The sequence below is a fragment of the Pinus tabuliformis genome, chromosome 2_2 (genome assembly GCF_031772625.1).
Source record: "Pinus tabuliformis cultivar Carrire ecotype Pingquan chromosome 2_2, CPIR1, whole genome shotgun sequence".
Taxonomy (NCBI): domain Eukaryota; kingdom Viridiplantae; phylum Streptophyta; class Pinopsida; order Pinales; family Pinaceae; genus Pinus; species Pinus tabuliformis.
The window spans coordinates 458390807-458407324 of record NC_142300.1 but is presented as its reverse complement, the minus strand read 5'-3'; positions in this window follow the sequence as shown (position 1 = coordinate 458407324).

Genomic DNA, 16518 nt, shown 5'->3' with positions numbered 1-16518 from the left:
TGGGCTAAAGCTTGGGATTAATCAATTTTTCTTTTCTTCGTCTCTCTTTTGACTATACCCTTACGTTGAGGACTATAAAAGATATCAAGAGGGGGGCTTTCTTCAACTCTTAAACAAATCTCTCATGTTGGGAAAGCTAGTATAATTTAAATGTCTTCATCTCCTAAAGGATTCTTAGAGGCCTTTGTTGTGATCAAAGTTTGTTCAAGACTTTTGGAAATATCTTGAACATTCTCCTGTGAAGGATTCTTTAAAGCTTGAGGTTCACTGACATTCAAAGCCTTATTATATTGCTCCTATATTTCTTCAATATTGGTATTAGGCATAATTCCCTCTGTTTGGGAAGAAGAGGAAGCACATGTTTCTCTTGATTGAGACACATCAACAACTTGTGGCATCAACAATTACGACATCATCCTAGACTAACCTTTCCTGAGGAATTCTTAATGAATCCATATGTAAATTAACTAGCCTTGTAGATTTGTACTAAGTGAATTGAACCATATCCTATGGAGTCAACTATTGTTATGCCTATCTCATAACCTTTGAATAAATAGGAGCCTTTTCAAAAATATCATCAAACTTATCTAGCTCATGAGTAAACTGCCTGGTGCTTGGTGTTGTGGTAACCTTTTTTACAGTATGATGGGGATAATATTGTTTGTTAGGAATAGTTGGGAAATTGAGCTCTAGAGTAGCATTAATATCAATTCCTGAATGCTTGAAATTATTCAAAGCATATATACCACATGGAACATGAAAACATGCTACATTTTCTTACTTGATTCTTTCAAAAGTTCCAAAATACCCTTTCCTACATTCTGGTATGTTATTTCTCAAGAAAGAAGCTTGTCAGGGACAAATAGAGGCAAGACATGAGGACGAGAAATACTACCAAAGACTTGAGCATAAGTAAATACCTCCTCACTGAACCCGTTTCCTACTTGGAGTAAGTTTGTTTTAGGTTCAGGAGAAACCCTTGGGGCTCTTTTATCAAAAACAATTTGATGAATAGATAGCATTATTCTATGACATATTTTATAAAAATGAGGGATATACTTTGAATCCCAAAGAATATCATTGTAGATGTGGATAGGGGTAGGTTCTTCTAACTTCCACTTCTAACCCATAGAAGTGAAGTCCATAGTGAAACACAAGGCATCCATTATGTAAGCACTCATGTAGAAAGGAGGAGTTATGTTTTCTAAGACTTTACGTTTGTTTCTAAAGGCCTGGATATGAAAGTATACATTATCTGAATGTATGTTTACCCAATCAAAGATATAACCTTTTGAAGCCCCATCAATCAGTGGCATCCATTGATAAAAAAACTTTTGTGTATTAGGGTAAGCAAATAGTATAAATATCATAGTGGCTAGTGGCTATTGAAAATAGGAACATCATAGTATACACATCATGGATATCTTCTCCATGATTTAATAGGCTCACGTGCATGGTCATGTTCCTTCATGAAGTTCTCAACAAACTATTTCTTATATTTTCACTAAGGCTCTAGTAAGTGGTACATTGTGCTCAAATCCTTGCAAATCAATGATCCTATGACTGTATGACTCATTGTCAAGATCTTTCTTTCTGTAATTCTCAACTTGTCAACTACCCATCGAACCATGTCTATATAAGGAAGGATTCTAGGGCATGCTACAATTATGTGTAAGAATCAATTAGCAACATCATTATATGTAGTGTCTGAGACTAGGGTAGAATCATCAGTTGTAATTGTTCATTATGTGACCTTGGGTCCTTCATCCTCAAATAGTTTATACATGGATTCCCAAGAAGAACTTTCAGAATTTGAAGAATAGACTATATCATAAAATAATCATGGCGTAGAAGCATTTTCAGTTGGAGGAGCAGCAGTTTGCTGCTGAGTAGTAGGTCTCTTCTTTCCTTTTGCTGCTTTTGACATTTCTTCACTATTGCAGTGGTCGGGACTAGGTTGTTAGCCAAAAAAACGGAGATGAGAAGTTAACTTTTCACACAGAGGAATTAGCGTAAACAATAAAACTTTCATAACAATCTCCTTCTTTAAAGTGAATTTTGATAGAATCGTGTTGAAATGAATGGAAGAGTTTATGATTTTGAAAACAATAAATTCACCACTCTCAAACATTAAGTGAAAAAATGTGGATTCACATGGACTCATACAAATAAACATATCAGAAGAAAAGTATTGGAGAAATGAATAGGCAATGCATTCGGAAGTTATGATAATAGTGACTTCCGATAAAGAGAAGTCGATGGAGTAACAACTATTGAAATGATCTAGGAAGAGATATCTGGAAGATTCATATCGAAGGTTTCATATCGGAGGATTAGTATTGGGGCATTAAGAAATGGACTTCCGATATGAAATTTGTGATAAAGAGGTTTTAACGGAAGTATCATAGGCATGGGTAATGGGATATGTTAGAGATATCAGATATCGAAAGGGATGAGTATCATAGTTGATAGGAACCGAAGTCAGGAGATATCAGAAGTGTGGAACATCGTAAGTGTCATATTTTAAAAGCTATGATATATGGGAGGGTCAATATAATAAAGGATAGTTGTGGGGCCATAGGGAATTATGATATTCATTTTATTGAGGTGTGTATGACTTATAATAAATATTTAATAAATACCTTTAATAAATATGTAGATCATCAGGGAAGCGCTATATCGAAGAAAGGTTTTACCAAGGAAAGTTACGATATAGTAGGGATCTGATGAAAGTCTTCCAATATTGCTTTGAATTTTAAGAGAAAGGGCCTATCGGGGTTTTTAGTTTCTTGTAACATTTTAAGGGCGAAGCTCCAAACTATGGGTTTGGATGTGGGAAAACGTTAGGAGTAAGGAGTTTATAAAAAATTCAAAAATGTCCAATTTTTATTTAAAAAAAAAAGGAAATTTATTAAAAGGAAAAAGGGTCCCAATTATTTGTTAATTTATTAATTAAGAATAAATGGGGGGTTGCTGAATACTACAACAATTGGAAAAATACTGGGAGAAACAATTATCTCTATAAAAGTAAATGAATTTTTATCAACTAAAGAAAAAAACTTAGAAAGATGTGAGTATTTGAAATTTAGATTAATTAAGATTATTCTGAATAAACAGAACTCATTATTTTTTAAAACTTCAAAACTTTTTCTTAATAAAAACCTTCATTATCCTTGTCAGTCATTTAATCAGTTATAAATATAAAATAGAGAACTATAGAAGCATAGCATTAATATAGAATTATTTGTGATTGATAAAGCCTATGCCGCCAATAGGCATCCTTAGCCTTGATAGGGTTACCATTTAACCAAATAATACCAGTATCCCATCCACTTATAGTAATATTTTAGATGTATTTATTTTTTCTTTTTGAAATTTTCTTTTAGCTACTTGAAATCCATTTTCCTCATTTGGTAACCAAATAATGATAATTCTATTCGCATGTTATAATGATATTGAACAAGCTAGCTCGTGATGAGACCTCTTGTCCTATAGTTATGTAGCCATAATCCATTATCCTAGCTTGGTGGCCAGTCATGATAATGTCAACATCATTAGTTCCCCATGATCATGGTAATTCAACTCACAATGAGACCTCTTATCTTTCAAGTTCTTTTTTTTTTATTTTTTTTAATTACACTCTAAAAATGTAAAATTAGTGGATGGGGAGCTAAAATTACTCAAGATTTGTGGATGACAATTAAAGTCAAAAGATGCTAAAACTTTAAAATAGTCTTTATTTTGAACAGAAATTATCCATGACCAATCAAAGGACTCCAAAATTTATTAGTGTTTCAATTCATGAAATATTTACAAACTAATGGATATAAATATTTCGAAGATTATAACACGTGCAATACTAAATTTCAATGTTATAATTTCTTTCTAATAGCTTATCCTTTAATGAATAAAACTTCATGTTAATGATAAGAGACCCCAATATGAAGTCACTCAACGTGACTAAACTAAGGACACCAATATGTACCTATGATTATTTACATATTTATAAAAAGATGGATTTTCAAGAAAAATATTTTTTCAAAACTAGCCCATTTATGGGAAGAGAATCCCTCTTTCCCTATAAATATTGAAGGATAAAATTAGATGGGCCTAGTTTCTCAATGATATGAAATAGGTCGAGCCACAGTTTCTGAAATTTAGTGTTTTTACCTTTTTCATCATGGGCCTTATCCCATTTCATAACTAAGTCACCAAATTGAAACATTTTGTTACTTATTGTACCTATATCACGCCAGGAATTAACCATTTTTTGACGTTGACCATGAGTTTGTTTGGATTTACCTCTTTCTTCCTCTAACTTGAGAATTTGAGACATTCTTGATTGTAAGGAAGAGGAAGTTTTTTCTTCTATAGATTTCATTAGGGCCAATGAAGGAAAACCTAGATTAGGAGGTAGAATATCTTATTTTCCATACACTAAGTGAAAGGGAGAAGTGTCTAAAGAGGCCTTTTGAGTTATTTTGTCATCCCATAGAGAAAACACTAGAGCTTTGTGCAGTTCTTTTGAATTTGGTCAACAATTCTCTTAATTATCCTTGTGAGGTTTTTAATGGTGGATTCTGCTAAAACATTTCCTTGAGGATAGTAGTTTATCGAATATTTGAGTTTAAAACCTCTATTGCATGCAAATTCAGTAATGGAATTTCAAGATAAATAAGATGCATTGTAAAACATAAGGGCATAAGGAAGGCCATAACTGGTAATTATAAATTGATCGATAAAATCGATAATAGTTTAATAACTAACCACCTTCAGGGGTATTTCTTCCACCCAATTTGTATAATAATATGTAGCTTTTAAGATGTACTTATGTTGTTTAGAAGAGTGAGGTGTACGTTTTAGCTCCATAGAGAAATTACCTGCATACGAATTCTAAAAAACAGAAAATAAACAATGACGAGAGCATAACACATAAAACAAATATACATAGAGATTTTCCCCTGGATCCCAAAACCAGGACTACCAGATTGATTTTTCATTATATTCCAATCAAACATTCTCCAACTTGATGTTTTATTTCCACAAGGGGCCATAGGAGAGCTTAGTCATTGATCCATCCCTATAATGCCCATTGTTTCTCTACACCAAGAGAACTTTTCAGAGCTCACAAACTTTGTCAATGCATCTACAATATTCTTCAAAATGTCCACCTTTACTAGCAACACCTTTTGTCTTCTACCATATCCCTCACAAAGTGATACTGAACATCAACGTGTTTTGTCTTTGAATGATAAGCAGGGCTCTTTGCAAAGAAAATTGCACTTTGGTTATCACAGTCTATCCTTATAGCTCGTTGTACTAACCCAATACTTGAACACAGTATTTGCAACAAAACTGCTTCCTTGCTTGCATGAGTGGCTGCCATGTATTTTGCCTCTGTAGTTGAGAGTGCTACTACAAATTGTCTCTTACTCATCCAACTGACTTCACCTCCAAATAGGTTAAACAAATACCCACTTATAGATATTCTCTGATCCAGATCTCCATCCTAGTCTACATCAACAAAGCCATGGATATCCAAACCTTTGTCCAATCCTGGTCTTCCTTGGTACCACAAACCATAATCACTACTACCACACAAATACCTGAAAACCCATTGCACTATTGTCCAATGCTCCTTCCCTGGTTTTGACATAAACCTTCTCAATAATCCCTTTCATGTGAAATGTCTAGTCTAGTACAGACCATCGTATACATCAAGTTACCAACTACACTTGCATATGGAACACATGAGATGTCCTCTTCCTCTTCTTATGTCTTAGTACATTGTTCAACAAATAAATTTACACCTAGAGGAATATGCACCTTCACCGGTTTACTATCCTTCATATTAAACCTCTGCAGTATTGTCTCGACATACTTCCTTTGGTTTAACCAGTGCTTCCTCTTTGCCTGATCTCTTTTAATTTCCATGCCCAAAATATAGTTTGCAGCACCAAGATCTTTCATGTCAAATTTGGAGGACAATTGGGTCTTCAAATCCTGGATAGTTTATTTGTCATTTCCAACCAATAACATGTCATCCACATACAAGACCAAATAAATAACATGGTCACTAATTAATTTAAAATACACATAGTGATTTTCTTTTCTTTTGGTGAAGCCAACTCCCCATATAAATGCATCAAATTTCTAATACCACATCCTTGGTGATTGTTTTAACCCATATAGAGACTTTTTTAATTTGCATACCAGTTCTTTCTTACCCATCATTGAAAATCCTTCAGGTTGCTTCATGTAGATCTCTTCTTCCATATCCCCATGAAGAAATTTTGTCTTCACATCCATCTATTCTACCTCAAAATCAAAAGCAGCAAAAGCAGATAAAAGTAATCTAATAGAAGCTGCCTTGGCAACAGGAGAAAAAATATCACCAAAATCATTTCTCGACACCTGGGAATAACCTTTTTCTACCAACCGAGCTTTGTATTTCTCCACCTTTCCTTCTGCATTCATCTTCTTCTTGAACACCCATTTGCTGCCAATGGGTTTCCTTCTAGTTGGAATCTCCACCAGATCCCAAGCCTCATTTTTGTGCAAAGATGTCATTTCATCAACCATGGCCTCCTTCCAGAGTTTTCCATCCTCTAGATCTATTGCTTCCTTCACAGTTATGGGATCATCATGAGTAATAGATAAAGCAAAATTTGAACTGAAAGGAGATGGACTATACCTTTCTAGCTTCCTTGTTTCTCGAACTGATCTTCTCACAACCGGAGTTTGTGGCTCTTCATCTTCTCATTCGTCTTCTGATGTAGAGTCTGATTCTTCCTCCTTTAGCTCAAACTCTATCTTCTCAAGTTCCTTTGATGGGAATTCATGTTTAATAACATATTTCACCTCTCTAAACACCACATATTGGCTATACACACCCTTCTTTGTTACTGGGTTCCAAAGATTATAGCCTTTTAAACCATCCTTATATCCTATTGATCTAAAGATGATCTGAGGTTGTCATTGATGTCATCCCAAGAAACACCAAGGTCTACCCTGATATTGCAAGGGAATTTTGACTTGCCAACTTACTCCATTTTGAATCAAGGATCTTCTAGATAGATTCTACTCGTCGAGATGTTTCCGTTGATATATGGCATGCTAAGTAATTCTTCACGGTTTGAGAGATATTCATGTTTGAAGTTAGTAACCCCAGTTAATGGGCTAAAACCCTATGGGGTTGTGGCATGGCACTCATAATTGGTTTTGGTCATTGAATAGTCATTAATTAATAATTTTTTTAAGCTCCTATAATCCTTCCAATATTCTCTATAGAAGCCCCTCTCAACTCTATAAAAAGAAATCTCATCTATCCTCCAAATGTAATGATCGCAACATTTTCGCTATAATTTCATTTCTGCGAAGTCTTAGATTTTGAAATTAAAACCCATTTTATTTGTAGTCCTAATGAATGTCATGACCAAATTTCAGATCTTGGTTTGTTATATTTTTGGAGATATGATCTGTGGAAGTTAAGGTTTTTGCAGGCTACCAAATTTCATCTCAAAGAAGTGACCTTGGGAAAATCATCATAACTCTCTCTGAGAAGAGGATTGCAATTCCATAAAAAGTGGTGGATAGTGCATAGACTGTATTTTTCTATGTATCAATTTCAGAGCCGAAGGAGAAAACAGTGACATGTGGCACATCGTACAAGTTCACTCTACCGAACTAGTCCATAATTAGGTAATTGTGAGAGATTGGGCATAACATTGCCTTGAAGAGTCCAAATCGAGTCAGAATTGTGGCATTGGAAAGAAGACTCAGAGGGATTCTATAGGACCAAAGATCACATGTTGGGGATCTAGAATCATATAGATACATCAAATTAAATATCGTGCTCCTAGAGGGCAAGAAAAACTAAATCAAGTGTTGTCAAGGGGTGCAAAGGACTAAACATTCTAGGGTAGCAAAGAGAAAGGTGCAGCAAAATGATGCAGCAGAGGTAAGCTATAGATAAGTATCTTCTGTATATGCATGTTCATCTCTTAATTTCATTAGGTTATTTTTGTTCTAATTTGTTGTTTTTTTTTGGCACTAACATATGCTCTACAGGATGAGGTAAGTTTTGCCATTATCATGTCATGGGTATTTCCTTGAAGACTTTTTGCAGGTATTATATATTCATCAAGAGAAGACTCAATGTATAATCTAATGTTTTGAACAATGAGAAAGGGTAGCATGACAAGAGAAGTAATCAAGGTGCAGAATAGCAACAAGAAGTTCACCACATGAAGTCTTCAAGTGGGCAGCACTGCATATTGACATTGTAAAAGTATCAATGTACAAAGTCATTGTAAAAGAATCTTTGTAAAAGTTGTACAAATTTCCATCTGCCAACAGTTGAAGAGGCAGTGTTTGGAGGTATAGGATCATCATTAGGTGGTTGTGTCATAGTTGGGGTTATGGTCTAGTGTGTTGTGTTCTTCAACATTATTATATATCATTGTAAAGTGGACCATTTTCCCTGGTATGGGAGTCCATTCTTCTTTTATTCTTCTATAGGGTGGTAGGATGGTGGTAGGGTGGTGCATGAAGTCACCAATAGGTTCAAGCCTGTAAAAACTTCATGGTGGTAGGGTGGTGGTAGGGTGATTTGTAGCTCATTGGGTGTTAGGGCATCTGTTCAGTTGACTACTAAAGAATCTCAGGAATTGGAGCATCCATCTAGTGGGAGCTGGAGAAGAATTCTTTTCTAGATTCTAGGAATTTCGAGTTTTCTTTTCAATTGAAGTTGAAGATTAAAGAATTATTAGAAAAGCGTTCGGTGGTTTTTGACCTGGAGGGGGTTTTCCACCTAAAATTTTTGTGCCTCCTCTGTTCTCTTATTCATTGTTGTTAATGCATAAACATTAATGATAATTGAATATTAAGTAATTCTCTGAAAATATTTAAAAGTGCTAATTGCTAAGGAATACTGATTCAGCCCCCCCCCTCAGTATTTTCCAACAATTGGTATCGGATCTTGGTTCCTTCAATAACAGTTTAACAACTGGAAGGAGATCATGGAGCATACCAAGAATGGTGTACCTCTAATCAATGAAAATAATTATGCACTCTGGAAAGGAAGAATGGAGGTCTATCTCTTGGCACAAGGTTACAAAGTATGGGACACTGTTCAAAATGGTTTTACACCAACCACGAATGAACAAGGTAAGAAGAATTTTGTAAATGATGCAAAAGAAAAGAATATTATTATCAATGGAATTATTGAATCTACTTATCATAAGGAGTTGGGTTGTAAAACTGCCAAAAATGTATGGGACAAGCTTGAGAATATATATGTAGGTAACTCAAATGTCAAAGAAGAAAAGCTTCAAATCTACAAAGCAAAATTTGAGCAACTCAGAATGAAAGAAGATGACAACATTGCTTCATACTTCCAACACGTTGATGAAATAAACAACATTGTTGAAGGATTAGGAGATCCTATTGATGAGAAGACTATTATATGAAAGATTCTTGGAACGTTACCACAAAGATTCAACCCAAAGGTATCGGTCTTAGAATACAATGCAAATCTGGACAAACTCATCAAAGAAGAATTAAATGGAGTTCTCATAGCATATGAAATAAGACTTGATGAGGAAGAGGGTACTTCGCATCTAGAAACTGTGTTCGCTGCATCTAAGAAAACCAATAAGGACAAAAAAACTTCAAAGGAAAAGACTTGCACCTGCACCTGCAAGTGTAAAGAAAAGGAAGATGATGAAGAAGGTTTTTCAGATGGAGAATATGCTTACTTTACCAGAGAACTAAAAATTGGTAAGGGAAAATTCAAAGATAAACTTCCATTGATATGTTTCGGTTGTGGTGAGGTTGGGAATTTCGCAGCAAAATTTCCGAACAGAAGTGATGGAAACTCAAAATGAAAGAAAGGCTTTAAGAAATTCAACAAGCAAGGCAAGAAGAAAGGATTCAAAAGGAACTTTCTCTCTAAAGTAGATAGCTCATCATCCGTTGAAGACAATGACAGTGAAGAAGAAGCTAATGAGAGAGTACTATTTATGGCTAGGCATAATAAACAAGAGGTATCAAACAATAAAGAAGAAGGGTTGACCTGTTATGAAACGAGCTCACAAAAAGATTGAAAAGATAGATCAACGCCCCATAAATAAGCCTCTTTGAGGAGGCGACCTCCTTTACATTACACAAAAGGACAATTCTTAGATGATACAAATGACAAGGCCTCCTTTATATATATAGGAGTCTAAGGGGTCATAATATAATCAGAGACGACATAACAATAATAATGTAATGGCACAATAATAACAATAGTGGGCTTCTATGGGGCACAATAATAACAATAAGGGGACTACATCAGCATAACAATATAATAAGGGGATTGTACTAATAATAATAAGGGGTTACAAGGAATATGCATACAATATAGTGCTTAATAAAAAATTTTGAATGTATAGTTAAATGAAGTGCTTGGTTCTATATCACACGGTAAGGGGCAAGAAAAATATGAGAGATGACCCAACAACATGAAATCTAGATTGGTTTTTGGGTGTTAGGAAAAATTCTAGCCTTCATGGAAAACACTAACTGAACCGAAGGCAGTGCCTCTCCCATGGCGGTGCTGGCCTGGCCACCTGACAACTGGTCGGCTGTTTTACACTGCTATCCTAGAGGCATCAGACCGACACTAACTTTCACATTTTTTGCAAGGTCTATTATAGTGTGTCATCCATTCCTCCTGACAAAATACCCTCCGTTTGCTGGTGGTTCCGAGACCATGGAAGGGGCAGACAAAACAAAGGACCCTCCGCATCACGAGGTCAACCGAAGCTCTTTTCGTGCCGTGTCAATTCCGGGACAATCTGTTGTTTCTAGATGCCCTTTGTCATCCTCCTTCCCTGTGCTCGGTAGATCATCTTCCTCGGTCCCCCATCCCCCTCCTGCTCACCTTGACAATGCCCAGTCGCTGGACCTCCAACCGCTCTCCCCGGATACAATAAACCAACTAGGTTCCTGCCTGCAAGCATCGCCTACCTTCAATGTGCCTCCTCCACAACTACCTCACATCTCTGCCCCGCCTAGATTTGCAACTTCCCATGGTCCAACACCTGAGCCTTTCCATCCTAACCCTCAAGTCCTTGCTAGCCCATCTAACCCTCCTCAGACAAACCCTAACCCTAGCACCCCTATCCATTCCGGCTGTTTCAGCTCCCCTATCCTTACCTCCAAATCCACCCCCTCAGACAAACCCTAACCCTAGCACCCCTATTCGTTCCGGCTGTTTCAGCTCCCCTATCCTTACCTCCAAAACAACCCCCTCAACCCCACAGACTGCTAACCAAGGCATTTGAGGTCTGCTAAAAGACTACCTAATGACTAGATAATCTGATAAGTAGAAAAAGGGATGTTGTCTAAGGGCGGGAGATAGGGACATCAAGCTGGATCTAGGCGAGGATATCAGAATGGGTGAAGTGGATAATGTTAGTGTCAGTATCCGCATACTTCCATCAGGGATCAAAATTTTCCCTTTGCATTTTCATTTTTAGGGTTCCCATACTGAAATTTTTACATCATTTCATTAGGTCATGTCGAATTAATCCATTGATGGTTGTCTTCTCTTCAGAAAGTCTAATTTCTCCCTCATAGAGTATACTAGCTGACCCTTCTTCAGGTTGTTTTTAGTTATGGTTTCATGATCAATTCGCAATCATGCTTTCATTAGGTCATAGGGCATGTTTCATTAGGTCTTAGGGTTTCATTACCAAGGTCAAGAGCATGATTTAAAAGTGTAAATAAAGGTCAACAAGAGTATGAGGATGATAAATAAGTCAAGCATGATGGCTTGTGGGTCATAGTCATTATATCATTATATTTTAACCTAATGTAATTTTCACCAGAGTATTTTGAGTTTATTTGTATTTCTTATGTAATTTTAAGTCAGTTTATGTAATAAATGATCTCGACTGCACCAAAGCATCTCTCCTTGCTGCAAGACAAAGAAACACTACAAAAATCAGTTCAAGTTAAGCTTTATCCACCTGAAAAGAAACCAAAAAGAAAAGGCATTAAAAACAGAGTTTTGAAGAAGGCCAAGAAACATTAGAAAGTGGGTTTTTCAAGTGAAAAAACAAAATTTACTCCCATATAAGCTCTCACATTTCATTTTCAAGCTCATCATTCTCATTTGGCAAGAAAGAAATCAAAAAGTGAGGAGAAGAGGAAAGTTTGAGCGAGTTTTGGGTGAAGGAGAGTTGGCACTGCGCTTCTGGATGGTGGCACTATGCCTCTGAAGTAGTGGTGGCGTGACATTGCATGTAGGCATACTGGTGCTGTGCTTTTCAGGCCAGAGGAGTGGCACTACGTGTTGAGAGCTTGGCGCTGCACGTCTGGGCCTGGTATTGCGAGTCTAGGCACGGCACTGCGCGACTGGGCTCGGCACTACGCGTCTGGGAATTTCCACAGTGTAATTTTACACTGCGTTGAACGTTTGTGCAGTGGTGCTGCGCATTTAGTAGAAGGGCCATAAAGGCCTAAAAAATTCAACCAACTTCAAATTTTCCGTCTCTTACCTGCATACAAGTAAGTTGTCCTCCATACTACATTGATTGTTTTGGAATTTAAATTTTAAGCTAAATTCTCCCTTGGTTATGTCAAACCATAAAATTTTCCCCTAGTTATGCCTAAAACCCTAAACCCCCATTGTTCCTCCTATCACCTATCACTACAACTCTAAACTCTTTCCCTATCCCTTTATCCATTTATCCCTATATCCCTTTATCCCTTTATCCCCATTCCATAACATCCACATCCCTTTATCCCTCTTCCCAAAAAGCAATATCTCAAACAAACCAATCCCTCCCTCTCATTTTTATGATTCCTACTCCCTCATTCATTTTCTAGCCCATAAGGTCATCTCCCATCCCTTCACTCCTAAATCACTCTCACTCATTCCCTTCATACAACCTCAAGCCTTGCAAACATGGATAGAGAGGACCGAGACTATGAGGAGGAGGAACACACAGGCAGTGACACTTTGATAGATAGACCTCGGCATCAGAGAAAACCACACAAGGGAGGAAAAATTATCAGAGAGGAGCCATCAAACCTCAGAGAATTGCAGGCCTCTCAGTTGGTTGTCACTTGTTTCAGATATCCTGGCTGCTATGAGTTCTGTGAGAAGGTAGAGAGAGTTCAACACCACGCTAAGCTCACAAGACTTTTTGTAGCTCATCTTCAGGACAAAAAAGTGACTCTTGCTGGGGTGACATTCACAGTCTCACCTTCCATTATTGCAGATGCCACCAGGATTCCTAATGTAGGGGAGAAGTGGTTCAAGGCACAAGTGTCTTTGACTCCTATTGAGAAGGAGATTGAAGATGATAGAGAGACCTGGATTGAGAGAGTTAATTTTCACCTTGAGAAGCTGTTGCAAATTTCCAATAGGGACAATCAGATGATCAGGCACATGGCCTACCACTACAGGACTAGGAACAAAATTTGCAACATGAGGATCAAAAAGATGAAAGCTAGGCTAAGGCGGGCTCTAAAAGGAAAAAAGGAGGAGGATAGGCTTAGGTTGCTTGCTGAAGCTTCCTTGGCTCATCAGGACACTTGATGATGGTGCTTCTCACCAATTTTGGGCAAGTTTGGAAGAATTTTTGTCACTTGCAAATTTTGAAATTTTACACACAGGAAATCTGCCTCAGTGGCGCTGCACTTTTCCTAGGGGCACCCAATGGAGAAATGGTTTTCATTTTTGGATTCAGAGCAATTAGGACATGAACCCTATGGATTTGCTAAGTTTCTGGGGCAGAACTGGTCCACCAAAAGGTCAAAAAAACTCCCTAAAAATGACCTTTTTGCCATTTTTTGGACACATAGTAGCGATCTTGTGAGAATCAAGTTTTGAGGGATCTAATTAGCTTAAAATGAAAAAATTATAGGTGTTTTGGAAAGTACACTTGAGGAACTTTCCAATGAGCTATCATGAGCTCAATTTGGATTCTGGGAAGGCTTCCAAAAGGGGCCTGAAAGTGGTGCTACACGTTGGGCCAATGGCACTGCGCGTAGGGCAGATTTTGCACAGGATGGCTATTTTTCCCTTTCTGTTTGACTGTGTTCATGGATTTTCTCTCATGGAGGATATTTTACTATTGTAAATGATGATTGGGCTTGTAAATATGATAGATAATTAGTATTAGAGGGTACATTCATTGCATTAAAAGTCAATTTGAGCTCAAATGAATCAGTTTTTCATTTTTAGAGGCAAGTTGTTGAGATGCCTATATTCCTGTTTCTTGTTTAGTGTTGGTTAGATTAGCTCCTCGTCTTAGGGATTCGACCCCTGGGAATGGGAGGAGGTTGTAACAATGTCTATATCTTCTTCTTTCTCATTATATAGGGTTGGACTCAGCTAGATGCTCAGACCTTGATTGTACACCATTTTGTAGTAGTTTAGTAGGAGATTAATAAGAATTGCAACTATTTTTATGGGATCCATGTGGTATGGAGTTTTAGTACAGTTTCTTCTTTTGTGATCATTTTTTAATGTGTTTTATGTAGTTTGTTAATCATTTCATTGCTTCTAAGTGAATGCTTTCAAGTTGATAGGAAAAATTCATTACATCAGTGCTCTGCTTTGGGAAAACATTCACCATTTCATGTTTTCTGCAGTCTAGGAAGGATCCATGGTTTTCACATGCTATTATTATCTTTTCACCAGTCTAAAACATCTCACCCATCAATCCCTAGAGTACTAAACCATATACCTACCTTGCTCCATTGAGAACCCTGCAATTCTGACCTAATTCCCTAGCCCCTAAACTATCCAGCTCCTCCTGATCTAGAAAAATCCCTTTAAAATCCAATCAAAACTTTGTGCTACTATACCTAGCCTACAATAATTTTCCTGTTCCAATCATATTGGCTAAGATCCTTATAGAGAGAGCCCTCTCCCGGCCTGGGAGGGCTAGCTACTTGGCTAAGCGTGGTTTGTGGTTACCCTGGCATTGCCTTCCTTCAGCCTGAGGTTCAATCCAGGTGATAACATAGTGGCAACCATACTGGGGAACAAGCGAAAGGTTTCATATTCCCTGGGAAAGATCATCAAAGTTCAGATCTAATTTCTGATGGTGAACAGTGGTCAGATGCATGCGAAGGCTGAAATCATTCACCTGGTGACTCCAGTGTCGAAAAATCCCAAGGTTTAGAATTTTTATGGCAACTCCACTCTTCAAGACCCAGTAGCCTGAAGAATTTCTTGGTGAATTCATTGTTATCAAAATGGACTCGCTTGGTTGAAGGTATGCTCCCATGAGCCGAGATCACATTCCAAGTTTCCCAAATAAAATTCCTAAGGTAGATTGGCAAAGGAATTTTCCTATGTTTAAAGATAATGATAGGAATGATGTTGCTTTACATCTGGTTAGATTTCACATGCATACTCGCAAGTTGAAGGTTGATTTTCCTGAAGACTGCTTGATGAATATATTCATGGCCACTCTGGAAGGTGAAGCCCGATCTTGGTATGAAAGTTTGCCGCCTGCTTGTATTTACTGTTTAAAGGATTTTCATACCATGTTCTTTGAAAGGTATAAAGAATCTTGTCCATCCTTAATATTAGTTCAGAACTATTGTAAACATGTTTATAGTTTTATTGAAAATCTTGAGAAAGTTTATGAAGATGATGACTTCATGGACGATGAGATCATGGAAGCCCTGTATGAAAATCCATTTCAGTAGCATAAAGAGAGCTTAAAGGATACCTACCAATATGCTCAGGAAAATTTGCAGCAACTTCAAGATCTTAGTACAATTCAAAATGATAGAAGTGTTATTTTTGAATTTCAAGAACTATCTGAAGTTTTCCCTCGTATGACTGATGAGTGCGATAAGAAACATGACAATCGGGTTGCCATGTCATATGATGATGATCAACAATGTATTCAAATTTTAGAAGATCAAGGAATTGAGGACTCTCATTCAGATTTTTCTTCTCATATTTCATGTTTTGAATTGTTATTTCAAGAAGACAATTATTGTTTTAGCAAAAGAAAACAAAATGTACTATCTCCTACGTCTGAAGATGAGATAGATCAACTCCTAAAAGGTCATGTTACAACCCAAGTTAATGCAGGTTTGCAGTGTTCACATATTCAAGAAGGTGTTAGTGAAGCTTCTTCCACTTTTGAAAATGAGGAAAATCTTGAAATTAGATTTATAGATCAGCGAACAGATATTGTTTTCTTTCATGAAGATGATAGGGTTGTCATGTTTGATAATCTTGAAGAATGTTTTCTATTTAAGAATGACTTAGACTATGAAATTGAGGAGTATGAGCCCGAGAGAGACAGTATGCCAGAAATCGAGTAAGAATTTCTCATGCTCAAGGAATTTACAGCCAACACTCAGATAGTAGAAGCTTATACTTCTCTATGCCTTCCTATCAATCAGCAACCAACTGTTCTTTTAGATCAGAATGAAGGGAGTAATTATATTTTTGCTGCTGGATCTCAAGACATGCTAGTGCTTCAGTATTTT